Source organism: Balaenoptera physalus (assembly GCF_965194825.1).
Source record: "Balaenoptera physalus genome assembly, chromosome: 18".
Taxonomy (NCBI): Eukaryota; Metazoa; Chordata; class Mammalia; order Artiodactyla; family Balaenopteridae; genus Balaenoptera; species Balaenoptera physalus.
The window spans coordinates 63053543-63074425 of NC_138899.1; the positions used below are offsets into that span (position 1 = coordinate 63053543).

General features: G+C 38.7%; 1 protein-coding gene across 6 annotated transcripts in view; it reads left to right on the forward strand.

Moving 5' to 3' along the window:
* The first annotated feature begins 4084 nt into the window (after positions 1-4084).
* FNDC3A (fibronectin type III domain containing 3A) overlaps positions 4085-20883 on the forward strand; it is a 191063-nt gene continuing 174264 nt past the window's right edge. For 2 of the 6 annotated variants that reach the window (XM_082434385.1, XM_082434390.1), the window contains exon 1: positions 7440-7734. The gene's annotated coding sequence lies outside the window, so the exon portion shown is untranslated. Of the gene's footprint in view, positions 6866-7433; positions 7735-8140; positions 8449-20883 lie in introns of those variants that run through there. The other 4 variants (XM_082434386.1, XM_082434391.1, XR_014255896.1 and 1 more) reach the window with 4 other exon arrangements.

A 20883-nucleotide genomic window follows, 5' to 3' on the forward strand; every position in this document is an offset into this window, starting at 1 on the left:
TCTGGGAAATGTAGTTTCCAGACCTAGCCCCAGCATCCCAGAGCAGGATATAAAAGGGTGTGCTTGGAGATGAGAGCAAAATATAAATAATCAGTACAAAAAGTAAATTTGTTAAGGTCAAGACATTTGTTCTTTGTACAGAACCTTCAATATAAAAGGTATTCTTCTTCTTTTTTTTTTTCGAATATTTATTTATTTATTTATTTGGTTGTACCAGGTCTTAGTTGCTAAAAGATATTCTTGATTGATTCTCTCCTTTGCGATGGACCTCTCTCTGAAGCATATTTGGATTATCAATTTAAATTAGATTCTTACAAGAAAGGAGTTGCTCTTATTCAATGTTGAGTAAGATGCCTAGTGTAATATCAATGTTCAATAGGCACTGTTATTAAGAGAATTAATATAGTAAATCATTTCATTAACATCCAAATCTCTCATCAGAAGTACTTAATTGTTTTTGTAGCTAGGGTCACAGCTTGAGTTAAACTGTTTTTTGGTCTAAGATTTGAGCATGTTTGGGCACATTTACAGAGCAGTAGAGCAGTCTGTTTACAGAAGAAGGGAAAAAAAACCTCATCCTAAGTGAAGAGGAGTACGAAAAGTTTGCTTCAAGGTCAATTGCCCAGTGTTAAGGAAAAGGCTTAGTAGAACATGTTGTCTATTCCATGCGCTCATGCCTGAGTCCGAGAACTACAAATAAATTATATAATTATATGCTTTGCTACGATGTATGTGGGAGTTTTGGAGCTGAAGGCGAGAGCAGCAGGAGATGGTGCCCATGGAAAACTGTATCTTGTTACAGATATGAGTGCCTTTCAAGTTAGGCGTTGGTAGTTTTGGCACAGATAGAAGTGCAGCGGGAGAGTTTCGTTGGCTTTGGAAACAACAGGAGAAAATACCTCAGTACACCAGGGGAGGGGAGGAGGAAGATGGTAAATGTCATCGAGTTTCTCAGAGGAGTAATTCTTGGAGTGTACCTGTGCAAATCCCTGGGGATTCTTAGAATCATCTGAAAGAATTTGAGTGTGGATGGGGGAAGAGTGTGAGACTACTCTGTGAGTTCTACCACAACCCTATTTTTACTCTTAGTCTGCTGTAACTTGGGAAAATGGGCTACATTTGAATTTCCAATGTTTTAAGTCAGTAGTTTCTCTAATTTGAAGTTGAGTATTTATTTGGTAAAGTCATCTTTCATTATTTTTAAAATGAGTCTCTATTTTAATAATGGTAATTACTACTACTAATTAATTTTAGCTTTTGTCTTTTCAATAGGATGGTACTGGGTTTATATCTTATAAGTACAGTGTAAAGGGAAAATAAGATCAAAGTTCAGTTGTGCCTTGATTTTTAAAAATTTTATACATAAATATTGGAAATTAGAAAAAAATTAGTATTTTATTTACCTCATTAAAAGTATTCAATTTATAAACAATTTCCCTAGTTTTTCTCATTACTATACCTCATTGTCCTTATTTAAAAGATGCCTGTTTCTTTGGATATATAAAAATTAAAGGCAACTTATTGTATGAAGATATTTGCTCTACTTGCTATGAATAGTCGATTTGCCTGGTAGTTTTAAAATGCAGTTTGGTTTAAATATTTACTTCTGAAATTTGTGGAAGAATTTTAAGTTTGGTGAGAATTGCATTTAGATTATCTGAATTTTCATTTCCTAACTCATTTAAATTTTATTTTTATTTTTTCTAGATTAAAATCCCATTGTTGTCTTGATAAAGTATTGCTCTGGTTTTGAAGTTTGATTTTTTGGAAAAAAAAAAAAGGCAGGTAGTTTGGAGATAGTTTTTTCAAATCCCAAGTCATCTTTGGCCTCATTGTCATTATAGATGCCTATCTCCTTCTTCTGTCTTTAAAATGGATTCATATGTCATCTGGTTATGCTGGATAATGACTGTGGTGTGTTCAACCCCAGGGCTGCTATCAGTGCCTCCTAAAGCTGTGCAAAACATCAAAGAGCTGTTGACAGTCTAAAAGACAGATATAGAAACCTTATTTTTTCAACCTAGAGAAAATCCTTGTAATCTGTCTATTATTGTATAGCCCCTTCAGGTCAGGAACCTATTTAATAAGTCCTGGCCAGTAACCAGATAAGACTTTCCCCTCTTTGGAAGTAAGACTGTCTCCAGTAGCACTGCTTTGAAACCATATCATTAACACTGACAAATTTGGGCTATTAGGATATCATTTTGTGATTAAGGAATTCCTTAGTCTTTCCTAATTGGTTTCTCTATAAAGAAGAAACAACATAAAAGACTTGAACCATAGATGAGCAGTTTTCTTGAACAATTGAGTCAATCCTAGTTTAACTCCATGTCACAGAGAGAAAAACCATCTTATTTGTGAAAGTTGAGTGCTGTTTGAGCTGTTCTAAGATGTTCAAAATATGGCCCATGGACTACCTTCATCAGAAACTCTTGGAGTGCTTATAGAATGCAGATTCCTGAATCCAAACCTTGGTGCGGAGAACACATGGTAGAACCACTATATCTTAAACAAGCACCCCAGGTGATTTTTATTCATGCTGAAGTTTAAGAACTACTTTTCTAGGACAGAATTAACTCTTCATCAAAAATCACTGAATCACTGAATGGATCTTTTTGATTTTTGAAAAGAAAGTAAGGCTTCCAAGGCTATTCTGGATAAAAATGAGGGCAGAAAACAAAAAGCAAAATTGCTCTGAGTAATAAATTAACAAGAATTTGGGAATTGTCCCAAGACAGATTTTGGGATGGTCCCAGAAATTTAGAAAAATGTGGGGAAGGTTCTTAGTAGAGTGAGGGTCCAAAGCAACATAGTGGCAGGGTGGGGTCTGAGGAGAATGATGGCCAGTGACAAATTTCCTGTGGTGGGAATGGCCAACGTTCAATGTCAAGTTGCTTTTTATTTTATTCCTTGTTTGCTTTTAGGGAAGGAGCTGTTTCATCCATGGAGCAAAGCATGGCTGGGAAAGCATGGTGAGGGATGGAGATTGCAACAGGATAAAGAGTTTGGAGCAAAAGTTAACTCTGGCCAAGTCCCCCCCTGAGTATCTTTGGAAATATTGAGGAAGGTTCTGAACTTTCCCCACCTCACCAGGTCACATTATCCAGGACATCCTAATCATATAGTTATTATTTATTTACTGAGCATCAGGCATATACCAGGCATTTTCATGCATTATGCCACTTAATCCTGCAAAGTAGGTATTTTATCTTTAGGAATTGAGGCTCAGGAGGATAACATGCCCAAGATCAATCAATCAGTCAGTAATAGAGCTGAGATTGGAGCCCAGATTTACCTGACTCCAAAGCCTTTCTCTCCTCCCCCACATTATACCACACCCCTCAGAGACAAACAAAAAGCTTCTGGCTACTTTAACTGGTGTACCTCCAGATCAACTGCTTTCACCTCCTCTCCTCTTCCAGACTTGCACCAGTTCCCCATCCAAAGAGACGAGCAATGGCAATTAGTGTTCTCTCTGGTTCTGAGTTACGACCCCCCAGGGTTGCTCAGAGGATTCAGCCAGCACTACCCTCCCACCTCAATCTTCTGTCCCAGCTCTCTTCCTCACCAGACTTTTCCCCCAAACTTCCTAAAAGACAAGTCTCCATTGCCGTTTGACTTTTTCATCTCTTTCTTTCTCTTCAACCCATCATATCTTGTTAAGAGATGTGAAGGGTCTGAGATGTTATGCTCCTTGCAAGCTAATAACTTAGCCTGCTACAGTTTCTTGGATGCTAGCAGAAGACCTGAGTCTGAACTTCCGTGGTGGTGCAATGGTTAAGAATCCACCTGCCAATGCGGGGGACACGGGCTCTAGCCCTGGTCCGGGAAGATCCCACATGCCACGGAGCAGCTAAGCCCGTGCACCACAACTACTGAGCCCGTGTGCCACGATTACTGAAGGTCGCGTGCCTGGAGTCCATGCTCTGCAACAAGAGAAGCCACCGCAATGAGAAGCCCGCGCACTGCAACGAAGAGCAGCCCCCACTCACCGCAACTAGAGAAAGTGCAGCAACGAAGACCCAACGCAGCCAAAAATAAATAAATAAATAAATTTATTTTTTTTTAAAAAAAAGGGGAACTTTCCTCCAAAAAAAAAAAGAAGACCTGAATTTTCTGGGTCAAAGGACTGTATTACACATGGCACAGCAAGCAGCACCAGCTTCCTGCTCACAGCAGTTCCTTTGCCTCCCACTAATCATACAAAAGATTCCTCTCTCAAAAGTGATCAGTAATCTCCTAATTGTATGATTCAATAACTTTCTAGAATGCTGAAAGGGACCTCAAAGAACACAGTCAATCATTTAAGAAATATTTATTGGGCAGCTACTAAATGCCAGGCACTGTATAAGCAAAAATAGGCTCAGTCCTTCTCCTCATGAAGGGAGCAATAGACACATACCTAGTATTTACACATACCAAATGTTACAAGCTGTGATAAGTCATAGAGGGAAAGGTACATGGTGGTAGGAGGGCTGACATCAACAAATGTCTTGAACTTGTCTGGGAAGTCAGAAATGTTTTTCCTTACTCAAGTTAAAAGGGAAAAGAAGGTCACGTGCAGAGAGCCTATGGCTGTTGGGATTACAGCACATTTGAGAAAATAAAAGGCAGCCAGGAAGTCTTCCACACAGGAAGCCAGGGGAGAGTGGTGTCAGATCAGACTAGAAGAGGCAAGACCTCACATGTTCTGGTAAGCCACCTTAAGAATGCTAGTCTTATCTTAGAGCAATGAGACCCTGTTTAAGGGTTTTATATGAGAAGTGGCATAATCTTATTTGCTTTTAGAAAAACTGTTTTGGCTGCAAAGTGGAGAATAAAGGCTCAGATTGTATGCAGTGAGACCAGATTAGATTGGTAGCAATTGGAAAGAAGTAGGCCAATTTTAAGATTTTGGAGGTAAAATTGCTAGGACTTGGTGCTGCAACAAATATGGTGAATGAGAAGGAGGGAGATATCAGGGGTGACTACTGCTTGTTTGATTTGAACAACTGGATAGATGAGGGGAAAGGAAAACAGGAAGAGTTTGTGAACTAAGTCGGACTAAACTTTGTAACTTTGAGGCTTTAAGTGAACATGTCAGTGAAGCAGTAGGTATCAGATTTGTAATTTAGGGTAAGGGACTGGGCTAGAGACACATATGTGGAAATCATCAGCATATAGATGATAACTAAAGCCATTGGGGTGGATGATGAGGTTTAGGCCAAGAGATTATAATGAAAACAGAAAAGAACCTAGACTGAATTGTGAGGTACTCCTCACAATTTAATAGCTAGGGAGAGGAGAAGGAATCTGCAAGGGAATCAGAGAAGCGGTACCCAGAAATGTAGGAAAAAATCCAAGAGAGTATAGTGCCAGAGGAAGAAGAACTATTCAAGGAAATAAGTGGTCAAAGTGTTGGGTATTATTCAGAGCTCGAAAAAGATGAGGATTTTAAATAACCCTTATTTTATTGATAAGAAAAATGAAGCACTGAGAAGTGACCTGTTCAAAGTCAATGTAAATTCTTGTCCCTCTCTGGATTCCCAGAGAATTCATACTGGTGCCCATGCTAGGATTATTTATGTGTGTGATTCATTCTCTCCACAGAACATAAATTTCCCGGTCCTCGCTTGACTCAACCTTACAGCATTGTACACTGTTGACTAATCTATGTCTACTTCAGTGACATTATTGAATTATGTCTTAGTCTCCTTCAAAATAGCTGTTCTTTCTTGTTGTGCCTATACATGTAGGGATGTCCAAAATATAATTTTTTTAAAATGCCATTTCTCCCACCTCCACACCCAACCCCAAAGGAATCAGAATCTTGAGGGATGGATTACAAGATTCTGTCTTTTTAAAAAGTTTCCAAGTAGGAAGCTTTGGAAATTACTAGCATAGAGTCAGGTTTGGAAACCACTCCCTTAGTCTCAGACCAAACAGAGCTAGGGCAGCAATACAGAAAAGCCACCCAACTCACCCACGCTCTAATAAATCCTCATATTTTAAAACAAAATACCGTTGTGCCTCAGTTATCCAGAGGCCAGCTTTCCAGTAATTTTGTCTGGAAGAGGGCCAAATCTGGAAGTTAAGAAAAGGAAACCCCTCTGGCGGAAGAAGAACTTTTTGAGAGTGAACAACAATGAAAATATCTCAGGATACCACTTGATATACAGTCACTGTCCTATTTACTGATGGCAAAGAGGAAGAAAAGAAATCTCTCATTGGCTGACTGTGGATATAAACATCTGATCAGTCATCACCTGGAGCCATAGAGAAAAGCAGTCAAGAAAGGAGAAAAGAGTAAAAAATAAACAGTAAAGTAGAAAGGATGAGAGGAAGGATCTGAGCGGATCAAGAGGCAAATGAGATGAGAAGCAGTGACAGATATTAGAAAAGGTGATGAGAACATTCCAACGAGAAAAAAAGAGATCACCTAAGTAGAGATCCTATATACCTCAGCAATGCCCTGGGACTAGCGTATGGCCAAGGTATGGCGTTTGGTGGCTAGTCATCAACAAAGGATTTCATTAACCATTGTATTCCTTAAGAATGTAGGGAATAAGTACATTTTAAAAGGATTTCTGTAAAAAGGTGGGGGAAAAAAGCACTGCTATGTTTTAAAGGCAGCACAATTCATAAGCTGAAATGAAGCCAGAACAAGGAGCCTGGGTACGTCGTCATTGTTTCTGAGGGGACAGTTCCTGGGGTTAGACTCCCCGTCCCAAGGACAACCCCCATCCCAAGTCCTCCCGTGGAAACCGCAAAAGGAAGCAGCCCTGACCGGCCCTCAGGCATTATTGCAGCGCCCCCAGTTGCTGCAGGTTCAAGGAAATCTCGGCCGCGTTCCCTTGTAAGTCTTCGGGCTGTTGCACAAATTAAGGTAATGGGTTTCCACGCGTTTTGACTGGGGAAGAGACCAAGAAACTAACCCTCACGTTTCCAGCTGAAGTAAATATCTCAATATCTTTGTTTGCTTAAGAGCTCCTGGGGTGTAAGCGTTTGGGATTGAAACCATCCAAGCCCACTTCGGTTGGCTTCCTATTCCTTGGGAGAGTGTCTTTAAAAGCACCTGCCGGCATTAAGTTTTGTGCTTCCTGAAAAAGGCAGACCCGGTGCGCCTCAGAGGGAGTCTTTTACAATCTGGACTGAGAAGTGTGTGAGCGGCCCCAGGAACGTCAGTTGGCTCCTCATTTCCCTAGTGTCACTAGCAGCCTGGCCGCGGCGGCGGCTGCGACGACCCAGGCGTAGCCGGACCTCAGGAGAGAGCCCGGAGCCCCGGGAGGGCGGTGGGCGCCCCGGGAGCGGCGACGGAGACTCTGACGCCCCGCACCGGCGGCTCCGCGGGCGCCTCGCGCTACCGGTAAAGACCAGCAAGGCGGCGGGCCAAGGCGCGGGGCGGGGACGCGGGGTCCGGGCCGGCCGGGGGCGCCGTCGGCTGGGCTCGCGCAGCCGCACTCGGCGCGCCGACTCCGGGCTCCTCCTCCCGGCTCCGTAGTAAGCATGGCGGCGGCGGCGTTCGTGGTCCCTCGGGTGAAACAGAAAGCGGGAGCTACGCGGAGAGGGAGCGAAGAGCGGGGCTGAGGCGGCACCGTCACTGCCGGGAAACCACCCCAACAGTCAGTGCGCCGGCGGCCGCGGCGGCCCCGAGAGCTGGCTCTGCCGCTGAAGTGGAGCGAGAACGATCAGGAACCCGAAGAAGAGGCGCCGGGGTAGCCGCCTTGCTCCGCCTCAGAGCGGCGTGACTCGGAGGTGAGAGCGCGGGCGCTCCCTTCGGGAAAGGTGTGGCAGACCGAGGCGTCCGGGTCCCGTCTTCCCCCCCTGCACCCTCCCCCCCCGGGGCAGGCGCCGCGGAAACCGTTAGGCTGGGTGTGAGGGGCCGGGGCGCCAAGCGGGGCTCGGGCCCGTCGAGGGGCCTGGCCCACCCGGTCTTGTGGGCGCGCGCTGGGCGGAGGGGAGTGGGCCGCGGGCGGGACCCGTCCACTCACGGGGCACCTGCTGGGCCCAAGTCTCGCCGGGAGGCGCTCGTGGGGGCGCGGCCGCGGCCCCGCCACCAGCCCGCGGAGGCGGCGCGGCGGCGCGGGCAGCCCTCCCTCCGCCCCCCTGGCCCGCGGCCCGCGGCGAGCCGCGCCGCTGACGGCGGCGCTGGGGGGTGGATTGGGGAGCCCTCCGGAGCGGATCGCCGAGCGGCCGCAGCGCCTTAGGTGTTGGCCGCCGGGCAGCCGCCAAACTTGAACGCTCCTCTGAAGAGAGTTTCCCCCGCTCCTGTTGGGGTTAAAACCTCGAAAACCCGCCCTTGTGTATTTGATCCTGTTTGGCTGGTGCCAGTACCTGGCCGTTCCTCCAGCCGGCGGAGTTAACCACCTGTTCAGTCGGGGGGTGGACTCCGGGCTGCAGTCCTCGCCCTGTTTAACAGCCTGGATCTTTGAACTTCTGACACGGCTGTGGAAGGACGTCATGCGTTAGGTAAAGAAAATGAACACGTAATTTAGCCATAAAATCGGGGGCAGAACGGTGGCGGTTTTAATGAATGTAGTCGTTAGTCGTTCTTTTATTAAACCGTTAACGTTAAAAGCCTTGGGATAGCTTTCTGTGGGGGAAGGGGGGTAATGGATAGTGGGGTGCTAGGAATCATAAATACGGGATTTTCTTTTGTGAAATTTCATGCAAGTTCCTTTGGACACCTTCGTGTCTGAGCATCTATTAACATAGAATACCAGGCTGACAAGAGTTTTTTTTTTTTTTTTTAACTGTATAATCCTTATGTATGTGTAGACTGTAGGCTCTTAAAACTGAGCGGCATAATTATTTTGCTTTTTCCCGTGGTCTGTGTTTTTAGCTCTTGGAAGCAAAATTGGTGTGTGTTCTTCTGTATTATAAGAATGAAATAACAAAAGTTGAACTGTTACTATAATGTTTTATCACCATGATAGTACCAGCGCCAGTGCTAAACATATGCCACCCGGGAGTTGGAGCCATATGTTAGGCAGAAACTAATTGAGTTTTGTGGCTATGATCTTGTATTTGGATAAATATTTAGTTTTTGTGTATTTGCTAAATCTGTAGTTCTTGCCATCGTGTAAGTTTTTAAATCACCTAAAAATAGTCCAGAGAAATGAGTCCCCTGCCTGTTTGATATTTTCTTGGTTGGTTTGATTTTTCTCAAGTAATGAGATAAAGTGCCCACTGAGACAGATGGTGGACTTAAAACAGTGATAAAAAGGATTTTACACATCGTTGATAACATAGAACCTAAAATTTTGCTTTCAGCTTCTTAGCCCACTGATAATTGTTGCCATCACCACTTATACCAGTTATTGGGAAGAAGGGATGATGACTTGACAGGAAAAAGATTTTGTTAAAATTTTTATAAATAGTTTTATGTTTAAGAATTTTAGCACTATCACAAATTTTATGAAATTTTCTTCTTTCCCTTCATAGAACACCTCTCAGTTTTCTTGTGTAGGTTAACTGAAAATTTTTTATCTCAGGCTGGCTGCTTTTAACCACCTGTATGCTTCTGAATGAACTCCCCCTCTTTCTGTTTTGTCTGAACCCTCAAAAATCATTGACTGTTCAGGGAAAATAAACTTCTGGTTAACATTGGCTTCAGTGAAACATAATTATAAGGGTAATTTGCTTCTCCCACATTAATCATATGATTCGAAAAAACAGATTTGGTGTCATCTGTGTCATCACTTTCCCCCTTTGTATGAGTAACTGAAAACTGATTTATCATGCATTTAGTGATTACGTTTTAATTTTTAAAGTTCTACAGTATAATTTTGAGCATGTTTTATTACTAATTATGAAAAAATTTCTCCCTCTTCTCTGACCAGCCAGGCAGAGGTCAGGAGTGAGAGGTTATAAAACCCAGAAAAAAGAGAAGGGATGCATGATTAATAGTTTTCATCGTCTTTTGTAGCTTTACTTAGGTAAAGAGCATTTAATTTATAATTTGTTTTAGATTTATGGGTAATAGTTATGCCTGTTTAAAAATATTTGTATTTTTTTTAATGTGCATACATCCAGTGCTTGTGCATCTTCTATTTTGCCTATATTTTTAAGATACAATTTGATGAAGTAACCTAAAGGTTTTGTTTTCTTTTTCATGTTCTTGGTACATTTTTCTATGAAAATGAGTCTAGGTGATGTCTTTGAGCATGATGTAGCAATATGCATGTGATTTCTAATTTTATTAGCCAGGTAATCAAAAGATAAATAATTGGTTTTTTCCCCTAGCTGTCTCTAGCAGACTTCAAATAAATTCACAATATTGTAAATCCAAAGGTTTAGAATACTATGCATGCAATTCCATTGAGTCTTTTAGTGCTTCTTTTTATCACATTGCAAAAAGAAAAAGAAAAATGGCCCATATGGATATCAGTGTCGAGCTGCTTGCTGAAAAGGAATTAGTGACCAGTAGTGTTGAAAGGCAACTATTTTTTTTACCTGTATTGGGAGCTTTTATAATTTTCTTAATATTTTGGTCTCATTTTATTTCAGAGTGTTATGCTGTGGTCTCTTTAACCCTTGATCTTTATCTCTATCCTCCCACTATTGTAGTTTTGCTTATCTTTCACATATACTTTCTAAGTTTGAGTTGTAGCCTATGGTCTTCCATCAAGTTCCTTTGTAGGTGTCTTTCTTTGATATTTCCAATCACTTATCACCCATTACCGGTCCTCAGGCTGTTTTTTCTCCAAGGTAGAGAGATGCGCTTGGGAGATGACATGTGCTCAGAGGATGATGAGCTACTATTAGAGCGGGGATACAAAAGCAATAGGATGTGTTTCTTTCTTTCAAGTAGTCTACAGACTAGTTGAGGATACTAGACTAACACACAAGAAATCATTAGCAAAAATATAAGATGGCATTATTAAATTGTGTGGCAAGGACTGTAATTTAAAGGAAAGTGAGGCCACTGAGGGCTAGAATGATCCTGTAAGGCATTTAAAGGAAGTCAGACTTGAAGCTTAGGAAGGATTTAGATATCTAGCAAAAGGAAAGACATTCCAAAAAAGATTGACAGCCAGAGCTGGAAGTAATAGCAAGGAGACCAGTCTGAGAGTGTATAAGGATAAGTATCAGGAGGAAGAAGGAAAGAAGTTTATAAAGTCAAGATTTTGGCTAAGCCCCACAGCATGGTCAAGAGAGTAATAGGCAGGGCTGGACAAGTTTGGCCGTATCGTTATGAAAACCCATCACTGAAAGAATGCTACATCTACTAAGTTATTTATATTAATAACTTAAGCTTTATGTATGAGGAATAGCTTATATGTTTTATATGTGTGTGTTTCTTGCAGTTTAGATCAGGGATCAGCAGACTTTTTCTGTAGAGTGCCAGATAATATTTTAGGCCTTGTGAGCCACTTACTGTCTCTGTTGAATATCCTTTTTTGTTTGTTTTTTTACAATTGCAGGATTTGGCCAGTGAGCCTGGTTTGCTGACTCTTGGCTAATAATTGGCTAGGTAATTGTCCATATAGCACATAATGTGAGCTGCCTTACATCATTTGTTTACATGGTTGTTTTGTGTTTTTTTATGACTATCATTTATGTTTTTTTCCCCTATATTATAGTAAGAATTAAGAGAACATGCAGAAATTAGTATTGTAATTGTTCTTTTGTGGCCAGAGTTCTAGCAACTGCCTAGACTGAGTCTCAGAACTCGGACATAAAAGAAGAAAAGCCTTTGAGCTAGGCCTTAGAGCAGTGAAAATAGCTACACCATGGAATTTATAATCTGTATAAGGTTAAGTATATCAACTGCCTATTCAGGTTGTACGTATTTTAAACTTCAACTGGCATTTTAGAAGCCTTGGCTAGGATGCTGGTGGCGTATAAGTGACAACTGGGGAGCAGGCAGTAGGAAACCTTGTTTTTAAAAGTAGCCTAGGATGAGTTAGTGAAGAGACAAACAGTTGGACATCCCTCAATAACTCCAAGAGTCACTGTGTTATAGAATAGTCTAATAATTGATATTTATATTGATGAGTTTGAGTCATCAAGAAAAGATTGTATCATGTTTAGATTAAGGCAGAGAAAAAAGACCTAGAAATCTTTTTTAAAATATTTTCATTATGATTATTTAAAGATAAGTTACAGTGATTTAAAGGATAAGTATCAGTTATTTTGAAAATTCATTTACATGAAATATCTCTTTGAAGTTGCTAAATTTATAGGTGTGTATTTCTAAAGCAATTCTCTTTCCTTCACATTGTGTTTCATGTACCATTACCAGGTAAATAGTGGTGCCTCAGGTTATGGTTGCATGAATAAATTCTCTAGGGTTACTCTATATTTTGTATTATCAAGAAAGTAAGAATATAGCATAAGAGCAATCTTTGACTCAACAGGCATTAGTAAATACATTCTGTATATCAGAGATAGTATTAGGTGCTGGGAAAAGTAAAGATGTATATGATGGAGAGCTGTCTGGATAAATCAGTAGTGTTTCTTTTTTTCCTCTTAAAAACATTAAAAGCAAACAAACCAACAAAACCCCAAAACTTAAGTTAACTTTTGTCCTTTTGCCTATACTAGCATTTTCCATACTTTTTAAATGTATGCACTGTCTTAAGTTTTAAGGCAGTACAAACCTTTTGAACTAAATTTCAGCCTTCATGGATTGCTACCCAATAAAAGTTTGGCTTTTAAAATTTTGCTTTAAGAAGAAATTAACAATTCACTCTCCCACCCCCCCTTTTGTCAGTACTTGAAACAGCTTCATTATTCCAGCTGTTTCCGTTTCCTAGATAGGAGATAAAGTACCTTGGATCTTAGTTCCAACTTCACCCTTGTTAGCCGTATGATCTCAGATTCGTTTTTTTCAATTTTAGGTTCCCAATTCTTAAAATGGAGAATAATGTCTATCCTGACTTCCCCACAGAAATATTGTGAGCAACCAAAGAGATGTTGGAAACCATGACAATATTAAAGTGCCATATGTGTTTACATTAATGCTACTACAGTGGAAGCAGTGCAGTCTTTTTTTAGTAAGACCAGAAATCATGAGTTCAAGTTTTATCCTCCAAAGTTCTGTAAATATAGTATTCCAATAAACATTTAGTTTACTCAAAAGTTTTAACTGCCTTCTTGGCAAAGAGAATGCACGTTTTAAAAGCTTTCTTTCCATTCTTATTAATCTTTCAGTGTGGTCGGTATCCAGTGCCTCTGTTCTTCTTTGCAAGAGAATACTGATCTTCATTCCAAGGAAATTGAGCTAGTCTTTCCACAGTGGGATAAAAATATGCAAAAGTGAATTCCTTATAGTTTTCTTTTTTTCAAGTAGAAGACTATCTATAGTAATAAGATCCACTTGAACTCTTATTGGAAACTTGATTATTTTTTTTAAAATCCCATATAGACTTGCCAGATATGTGGTGGTACTCTCATTTTACAGATGAAACTATTACTTCTGATTGACTTTCATCTCTCTTCCTCCCTCACTTCTTGAGATTGCTTATGTGCTAATTGTTAGAAAGACAAAGTAAGTATGATGTGTACTTTGACATAAACCTTGGTGTAAAGGTTATCTAAATTTGATAAATTAGGTTGTGTTAATCAACCTCTATCAGAAGTGTCTGAAAGTTACTGTTTTCTGTTTTCCTTCTTCAGAATCCATATTTTAATATACATTTGAACAGAATAATTTAAACAATTTAAGTGATTTCTTAGTGAAATCCAATTCCCCAGTAAGGAGAAAAAAAAATCTTCCTGCTTCTCTGGGGGTTCTAAACAGATGTTTAAGTACATTTTAAAGCACAGTTAAGACTTTTCTTTAAAAAGTAATTATATGCTTTCTTTTGCAGAAATAGATGTCATATACAACAACTATGTACTTATGTTGAGATCTAGCTTGAAGGAGTAGTCATTTCATTTACTTCAAAATCAGTTTCTCTTAAGATTGGCTTAAATAAAAATAAAAGTGAAAACATAATTTATAATTTGTGATTTCATTATGTTTACATTTTCTAGATTTTTTTGGTTTGCTTGTGACAGCCATTCTTTTTTGTTTTCCAAAGATGTTTTATTTTATTTTTTTTTAACCTTTACTTTATATTGGAGTATAGTTGATTAACAATGTTGTATTAATTTCAGGTGTACAGCAGAGTGATTCAGTTATACATATACATGTATCTACTCTTTTTCAAATTCTTTTCCCATTTAGGTTATTACAGAGTATTGAGCAGAGTTCCCTGTGCTATACATTGGTCCTTGTTGGTTATCTATTTTAAATATAGCAGTGTGTACATGTCAACCCCAAACTCCCAGTCTATCCCTCCCCCCTGCCCTTCCCCCCCTGGTAACCCTAAGTTCATTCTCTAAGACTGTGAGTCTTTTTCCTGACAGCCATTCTCAGTTACAGTTTCATTCTTAAGACTTGATTTTTTTCTATGTAGTATTTTCATTTGCAATATATACTTTTTCCTTACATTTTAGTTAATGAAATATACTTTTGTTTCTTCCATGTTAGGACTAGCTATTTCCAGTACTTCAGATTAGTAGATAAATCATTATTCCTCAAATGCCATAGTATGCTAGCAATTTTATTTTTTTGTCGATTACTTGAACCTGACCAAAACTGGTCTAATATGTGTGATAGAGGAGACGTTGGATAAAATGTACAGGCAACTGTTCCTTTAGTTCATCTTCAGGCTGCTTCCAGACTAATATATATATATATTTTTTAAATATTTATTTATTTATTTTAGTTTTGGCTGTGTTGGGTCTTCTGTGCGAGTTGGGTTTCTGTGCAAGGGCTTTCTCTAGTTGCGGTGAGTGGGGGCCATTCTTCATCGCGGTGCGCGGGCCTCTCACTGTCGCGGCCTCTCTTGTTGCGGAGCACAGGCTCCAGACGCGCAGGCTCAGTAGCTGTGGCTCACGGGCCTAGTTGCTCCGCAGCATGTGGGATCTTCCCAGACTAGGGCTCGAACCCGTGTCCCCCGCATTGGCAGGCAGATTCTCAACCACTGCACCACCAGGGAAGCCCCCTGACTAATATTTTAAAAATATGAATTTATTCAAATCATTGCTCAGTTTTAGAAGTTAAAACCACACTACAATTCCTGCTGCATCAGTTATAATATCTTGTATCTCTATCTTAGAGTTTATACTCTGTTGGTATCCTGTGACTATATCTATTTCCCACCACTTCCCAACTTTGTCGTATAAAGAGCATATGTTTTACATTAGGCAGATAAAGGTTTGTTTGTTGGCTTCTTCCCTTACTGGCTGTATATAAACTTGAGCACATTGCTTTTACCTCAAGGAGCCTTACTTTCTTCACTTTAAAGAGGGGTAATATAGGATCTATCTCCTAGAATTAGCTGCTATAGGGATTAAAAGAAAGAGCCCATTTAACATGGCAAGTAAAATACTTGCCATAGGATATTTACATCTAGAACTTTAAAAGACATTTCTAATCATTGTTACCTAGGTATCTAAATTCTTCCTTTCACCATTCATTTATTTATTCATCTATCATTTGTTAAAAACCTTAAATGTCGTAGATATTTAGAATATGAATGTCACAAAAATGTATGTCATATTCCTTTTCCTCTAGCAATTCACACACTACGATGAGAGATAAAGACATGTAAACAAATACATATTTTAAAATAATTAAAAGTAAATAAAATACCTCTTGTCTTTCATCCCTTGTGTGAATCCTTCCTGTAGTTTAGTACTGAACTGCCACAGGTTTCCATAATATGCTCATAATATCATGACTGTGTATATAACATACTGTAGCATATATATATTTTTACTTGCCTGTCTCATCTATTTGACTATGAACTCCTCGATTTTGAACAATACTTCTCGGGTCGGCAGGGTTTTTTTGTTTTGTTTTTTCTGTAAAGGAGCAGATAGCAAATATTTTAGGCTTTGTGGCCATATGGACTCTGTTGCAACTACTTAACTGTGGTGTAGGAGCATAAAAATAATCATAGATAATTATAAACATTGGGTATAACTGTGTTCCAATAAAACTTTATTTATAAAAGCAGGCAGGAGGCCAGATTCAGTGCATGGGTCTTAGTTTGCTGACCCCTGCAATGCCGCATACCTTACGGCTGGCAAATATGAGGCACTCAGTAAATGATAATAATTAACATATATTAAATGCTTTCTATGTTCTGTGTACTATTCTAAACAACTTTTCATGTATCAGTTTACTTAATCCTTAAAACAACTCTCTGAGGTAGCTATTATTGTCATCATTTTAAAGATGAGGAAACTGAAGCACAGAGAAGTTAAATAACACACCTAAAATCATACAACTAGTTAGTGAAAGATTTGGGATTTGAACCCAGGCATTCTGACTCCAGAGCCTGGCTTTGAATTATTAAATCATACCAGTTCTGATACGTTGAATCCCAGGAGTATAATATTGATTCAGCATTAGGAAGCATATTAATGTAATTCACTATACTAATAGGTTAAAGGGGAAAACTGTATGTTTATATCTCTTCGGTGCTAAAAAAAAGAATCATTTTCTAAAATTCAGTTATCCCTGACAACTCTTCATCAACAAGAAATAATCTTATAAAGGGTCTCTACCAGAAACCTGTATTAAATGTCATAATGAAATATTAGAAGTACTTTCATTAAAAGATAGGAACATTGGTCAAAGTCTTAGCCAGTGCATTAAGAAACAAGAAAAATAATTAACCTCGAAATAATGGGGATTGGGAGTGAGGTGGAATATATCACTGTTACTAGTTGCAGTTGATATGATTATCTACTTAGACAAGACAGGCAACAGAAAATGATTTGAGTCAAAAAGAGATTTCAGTAAGCCCACTGGCTATGAGATAAATTTAGGAGATTCATTAGCTTTCTTATATACTAGCAATAACCAACTATGAAAAACTAAGAAAAGTAGAAGCCTAAATTATAAAATACTTGAGAAATTTTAAAAATATGCAGCACCATCTGAAGAAAACTACAAGAAATCTGAATGGATGGAGGAATAGTATATTCCTGAATGTGAGAACTTAATACTATAAAATTGGCAGTTCTCACCAAATTAATACAGTCAGTGTAATCCTGATTAGAAATCCAACAGGATTTTTAAAATGGAATTTGACAAACTGATGTTTCAAGTTTTGAGAAGGAAAAATGCACAAGAATGGCCAGATGAATTTCAAAAAGAAGCATAACAAAGGGGAACTTACCCATCAAAGATTAAAACATACTGTACAATTATAATTATTAAAATAATAAGAATTTGGAGTAGGAATGAGCATGTTGATCAAAGGAACAGAATAAGGAGTTCAGGAGGAGCTCCATGGTTACAGAAGAATTTATTGTATGATTAACAAGTGAGTAATGGAAGAGCTAGTCTATAAATGATGGGGGACAATTGGCTGTCCAGTTGAGGTAAAGATAATTAGGTACTCACTTTGTGGCACTCTCAAAACTAAGTTCCAGTTGGACTAAATATAAGTAAAAAAATAAAATGGCAAAAATTTTGGAAGAAGTGAATTAAACAAAGGTGTCAGGGTGGTGAAAGCCTTTTCAAAGAAGACGTCAAACTTAGATGCCATTTAAAAAGGCAAGCAATAGACTGGGATAAAATATTTGACATGTAGTAGACAAAGTTAATATTCAGAGTATATAAGGTGTGCCTACAAATTAACCAAGTCAACCTGGTAGAAAACGAGAACGAATGTACGGAAATTCATAGAAGTAGAAATATAGCCTATAAAGTTTTGAAGAGATGCTCAAACACACCAGTAGTAAGAGATTGAAAACATCGAGATGTGATTTTTTTTTTAATCTTTGCTAATAAAATTGGCAAAAATTGGAAAACCTTAGTAGGTGTCAGATTGGGAAGTAGGCACTCATAAACTATTGAACAGAGTATAAACAGCTTCATCTTTTTAGGGTAAAAGTTTAGCTGTATCTGTCAAATTTTTTTTTAATTAATTTATTTTTGGCCGCGTTGGGTCTTTGCGGCTGCGCGTGGGCTTTCTCTAGTTGCTGAGAGCAGGGGCTACTCTTGGTTGCAGTGCGTGGGCTTCTCACTGCAGTGGCTTCTCTTGTTGCAGAGCACCTCTAGGGCATGGGCTTCAGTAGTTGTGGCTCGCGGGCTGTAGAGCACAGGCTCAGTAGTTGTGGCACACGGCCTTAGTTGCTCCGCGGCATGTGGGATCTTCCTGGACCAGGGCTCGAACCCGTGTTCCCTGCATTGGCAGGCGGATTCTTAACCACTGTGCCACCAGGGAAGTCCCTGTTTCTGTCAGTTTTGAAAATGCATACTTCTAAGCCAGAAGTTTCATTTCTGTGTATCTATAATACAGAAATACTATCATAGGGTCATAGAGAATATTACATGATTGTTCTTTGCAGAGGGAGAAATATATGAAGAAAAATGAAAGCATTTTATGTTCATCATTAGAATAAATTATAGTATGCCCTCATAGTAGAATATTAGACAGTCATGAAAAAGAATGAAATAGCTACAGATGTACTTCCTTAGGAAACTCGTAAGATATTTTACATGAAAAAACAAGACACTGACCAGTACATGCAATTTTATTTAAACCACTCCCCTAAACCTCATACATACATAAGTGCAGAGGAAAACGTCTGAAAGGGTACATTCCACAGTGGTTGCTCTGGAAATGGGAGTTGGAATGGGGCAGGAGTTAAAAATAATGTCTGTACATATGTTTTTAAGTGTAAAACATACAACTTTCGTGATATAACAAATAATAAAAGAAAAGATGGTTTGGATTTGGTGATTGTGACTAGTCCTTGTTAGAATCATACCTTCTAGTTGGCCAGCCTTGATTTATGTCTGTTTCCCTGTGTGATTTTTAACAGCACATCCTTTCACTCAAAAGCTTCCCAGTTAGTGTCTGAAATCATTGGTGCTTTTAAAGAGAGCAATTTCAGTTTAGTGTTGGGTCTGAAGCTGTGTTACAGCAGGTTAAAGAAGTGAGAATTGTAGGCTAGTGATTCTCAACCTTTATATAACTATATCTGCCAACCGAGACAATTTTAGTATACTTTATTTTATGAGTTTCTATTATAAAAGCAATTTTCTTTTCCAAATATAAAATTATAATTTTGAATATAGTTGTTTTCAAGTCTCATATGCCTGGATATTTTGATCTCCCCTTTTAATATTAGAACCTAATATTTTAGGAAAGTTGGTAGTAAATTTCAGGAGAGATGTTAGCTTAAACTGAAGACAAAGTAAAGAAACGGAAGATTTTTTAAAGATAAGATGAGGAAAGATTAGCATATTTAGGCAATAATTTTTAGCTCAGCCATAGTTGTAGATTTATAAACAAAGAATATGGTTAGCTCAGAAAGGACAACATTAAAATACTGGGTTCTACAAACAGATCTTTCTTATGGAAAATACAGAAATATTTCTTGATTTTCTTATGATGTGATAAAATTCTCTATTTGGGAGAAACTAATGAAGGAAACATGTTAAATATGGTGAAGTTAGTAAAACAGCTTTTACAGAGGAATTCAAACCTTTTGGTTGTAAACCTAGATGCTAAGGTGTTACTTTGTTCAGAAAATGTTCAGAAACTGCTGTTTTTTAGTCTTAAACCCAAAGTGATTCTGATAGACATAACCAAGAATCTGAAACTCTGAAAAAGCAAAGTAAATAATCTAAATATATAAGCTAGTATTTTACAAAAGGGCAATAAAATATTTGTAGATGAAAATAGAATTGTCCCAGATGTAATTACGTTGTGCTCTAAAGGTAACCCAGGTGCTCTGAAAATAGCACTAGACAGCTAGGAGCTGTAAAATGGGATTTAAGAAGTACAGTTGTCACTCAGCATCTGCAGAGAATTGGTTCCAGGACCCCTGCAGATGCTCAGGTCTCTTATATTAAATGATGTAGTACAATAGAGTCGAATATCCGCACAATCCGCACCTACAGGTATGGAGGGCTGACTGTACTTTAAAAAAAAAAAATCTATTGGTCTTATTTATGTGCACATTATCTGTCTTTTAACAGATTGGGGTTGATTTCTTGGAAGAATTCCTGCTCTCTTTTCCCATAGTTTCCTGAGTGGAAGTATCTTTGTGATGTCTTTTTCATCAAGATTGCATTTGAAATCTTATTTTAATCAGGTTTCCATGTTAGTATTAAGGTGTGATTTCTTAGTGGGGGGCTGGAGCTGTACCTCCTGACTGCTTATTAAATTAAGTTATATTTAGTATATCTGACTAAGGAGAATAATGGCAGTGGCCCTCAAACTCCCAACCCTTATTTTACACCTCTGTTGAATTAAGAGGGATAAAAGACTGAGGCCCACCCATCCTACCCACTTTCACCTTTCCTTTCCAGTGAACAAGGAATTGGAGAAGAGTAAGATAAATAAGTTACAGAAAATACGTTGCTGACAATCTATATAAATTGCCATTTACAGTTTAAGAAAATGAGTATATATATTTGATTTTATTAGATTAAACCATATGAAATTGTTATTTTAACGTTTCTGACCTTAAGTGGCAATTTCATGTGGTTCAACCTATTATATTACAGAACTATGCCCTATAATCACTGCTCTCTATATAAAAATACGTTGTTGCACTTAGAAAATATGTTGTAAGTTATTTAATATAAATTCATAAGCAGCACGTTGCTTATGAAATGTCACCATATAAGCCAAATTGGAAAGTTTATGAATATACCTACTTTAGCAACAAGGATAAAGTGATAAGCCAAAAATATTGTTAATGAACATATGCACCATTGGACACTATAGGGTTAATCAATCAACCATCTCAGGAAGCTAAATTAAATATGAGAATGATAAGATAAACATGTAGTAATTGCTAAATAAAAGCTATTAGATTTAAAACCATGACCAACTGAAGACACTGCAAAAGCCAGAACTAATTGAAGAGAGCACT